The sequence below is a fragment of the Oryctolagus cuniculus genome, chromosome 4, assembly GCF_964237555.1.
Source record: "Oryctolagus cuniculus chromosome 4, mOryCun1.1, whole genome shotgun sequence".
Lineage (NCBI taxonomy): Eukaryota > Metazoa > Chordata > Mammalia > Lagomorpha > Leporidae > Oryctolagus > Oryctolagus cuniculus.
In genome coordinates, this window is record NC_091435.1 from 129,201,384 (window position 1) to 129,204,358 (window position 2,975).

The 2,975-nt window shown below is 36.1% G+C and overlaps 1 non-coding gene across 1 annotated transcript; it reads left to right on the forward strand.

The window, feature by feature from the left end:
• The first annotated feature begins 938 nt into the window (after nt 1–938).
• LOC127483039 (U6 spliceosomal RNA) lies at nt 939–1,045 on the forward strand. The gene has a single exon (XR_007909013.1). It is a non-coding gene; the product is annotated as a U6 spliceosomal RNA (small nuclear RNA).
• The last annotated feature ends 1,930 nt before the right edge of the window (nt 1,046–2,975 follow it).

The window sequence follows — 2,975 nt, forward strand, 5'->3', positions numbered from 1 at the left end:
TAGACTTATATAATATTAGAAAGCACTCCTTCATTCCACCGAACTTTCTCTCCAGGTTTATAGGTAAGTAGTGGATTATAGTTTGGTTCAGAAATCAAGAAACTGCTTCCAGAGTGCCAGCCCAGGTTACAAATCATCAGTTCTTGAGGCCAGACTTGTCAGTACATTACTGCTCTTTTTGTAAAGTTTTGTAGATATTAATCACATATTAAAGGCTGTGCTGAGAATAAAGGGATTCCTGTGTAGCTGATTAAAACATGAGTTCTTTACTAAGTGGAGAGTAGAGAAAGTTCACAGGAATAAATTACATTTTTTAATTATTTATTTTCTATCACATTGTCTATTACAGAAGGTTCTTTAACTCACTATATTTTCACGTCAGCATTTTCTTCTTTCTCATAACCCCTATGACTTTGTCCTATCCTTTAAAATTGGAAATGCAGCTTTAAATTTTCTTCTGTAGATAATAGTCAATTCCTATAAAATTCTATGAGTGTGTGGATTACAGAATCAGAACTAGTCTTTAGAAGATTTATTTTTTGCTACCTCTTGTAAAACATATTTTCTTTGCTTGTTTATATGCTTTTAAATAGGTACATTTATTTGAAGATTTTATTTAGCCACTATTTTGCATAATGTGGTAGAAACAGTCTTTTACTTGGAAACAGACTAGGGCTACTAAATTCTAGCCTCTGTCTGTATAAATCATGAGTATATTTCAAGACTATTTTGCAGTGAAAATATATAAGTAGCAGTGTTTTGATATACAATACAATGGTTTCAGTGTTCATTCAAAAGTCATGCTCTGGACGTTTAATACAGCTTTGCAAAAGAGTTACCATTTCTTTCACAAACAATACTAATATTATGTATAAAAATTTATATAGGAAAACATGATTGAAAACTACTTGGGGCTAAAGTTTAAAACTTGAACCATAGTGCTAACTTTAACAGCACATATACTAAAATTGGAATGACACAAAGAAGATTAGCATGGCCCTTGTGTAAGGATGACACACAAATTCATGAAGCTTTCCATATTTTGATTATAATAGTGAAAATGAAGATGGAGATCAATATACAGATAACATTGACATGCCTGGGCAGAATTTTGAGTTCAAGAGATGAGATTATTGTGCTGAATCTCAGGATTCCAGAAAATATTGCAAAATATTTGAGATATTTAGATCCAAATTCTGCCTACTGTGATCTGAAACCTAAAACAATGAGAGAGAATCCTTATGATATTACAGGAAAGAATCCAGATGAAGTGTGTTATGCAGGAGATAAGTTGGTTAGATACACAGGAGACAGAATTTTAATGGCTCATACACAGTTGTTTGCTTGGGAAGCCTCTGACAAAGGATCTGAAGTGACCTGAAGATAAATCCTATAAAACTAGAACTGTTGTATAAGTCTTTCAAAGCCAGAAAAGAAGACTTCAAAGAACAGTAGGAAAAAGCATCCTGGAAAAGTGTGGTGGCCAAGACCACTTGGCAGCTCCCTCAGGTGAATTGCTTTTATCCCAAACTGAAGACTGTGTGGAGTGCTTAAGACATGGAGCAGTCATCAAAGGACAGGAGCAGATAGTTGCCTGCTTTAAGTCATCAGGAGCAGTGCTTGCCTGCTCTAAGTGTGGCTGGGACTTTGGGCAGTCACTATGGGAGGCTCAACATGCTCAGAGCTCCCTGATTCCCTGGTGAGTGTTATTGCTACAGAATCTGTGCTTACATCAAGTACGGCACAGATCCTTTGAGTGGTTCTCGTGTCGGTACAGATGAATATTATACCCAATGGGGTTAGTGCCCAGGCACTAGTTTCCCTTGAGGAGAAGAGGTGAGCTGAGACTACACCAAAAGAGCTAAACAAAGCTCCCCTATAATAAAAAGAAGAGGAGATTTACCATGCCAAACGTGGGTGTCACCTTGGGCACTCCCTTCAACCTGGAGCGCTAAACAGGGCTCCCTGGCCACACTTAGCATACTCCTCTAGGTATTCACTGAAAAAGCAAACACTACTAATCCACAGAAATATAATCCAAAGATCAAAACCAACACAGGGAGAAAACAAAGAAGAAACCAATGAATATCTCTGCAAATGCCAAATAGTAAATGTGGCAATTCAGGAAACAAGAATAAAAACAGACAACATGACATGCCCAAAAGAACACAACACTTCCATATTAGATTGTGAAGATGAAGAGACTGAAGAAACACCAGAAATGGAATTCATAAAATTGATTGTAGGATTACTTAGGACTAATCAGAAGCAAATTCACAAACTAGTGAAATCCATACATGACATGAAAGAAAACTTCTCCCACAAAATTGAAATCTTAAAGAGAAGTCATAATGAAATCTTGGAAATGAAGAATTCAACAGAACAAATAAAATGCAGTGGAAAGACTTAACAGCAGAATCAGTGAAGCAGAAGAAAGAATATCCGACTTAAAAGACAAATCACAGGAAATTGTACAGTCAGACAAAAGAAGAAGAAATTAGAAAACTTAAAAATATTGCTGGAAATCTACAGGATACTACCAAATGAAGTGGTAGAAAGAGAAAAGATTAGAAGGCCTTTTAGTGAAATAATTACAGAAAACTTCCCCAATTAGGAGGAAGAAAGGGACATCCAAGTACAGAAAGCAAATAAAGCTCCTAATAGACATGACCAGAAAGATCTTCACCACAAAACATTGTAGTCAAACTCTCCACTGTAAAACATAAAGAAAAGATTCTAAAATGTGCATGAGAGAAATGCCAGATTACTTTCAGAGGATCGCCAGTTAGATTCACAGCAGACTTCTGATCAGAAACTCTATAGGCTAGGAGAGAATGGCAAGATATATTCCAAGTCTTAAGAGAAAAACTGTCAGCCCAGAAAACTGTACCCTGGAAAGCTCTCATATATGAACAAAGATGAAACAAATGAAGATGACAATACAACATATCAAATCTTATGGGATAATGCAAAGC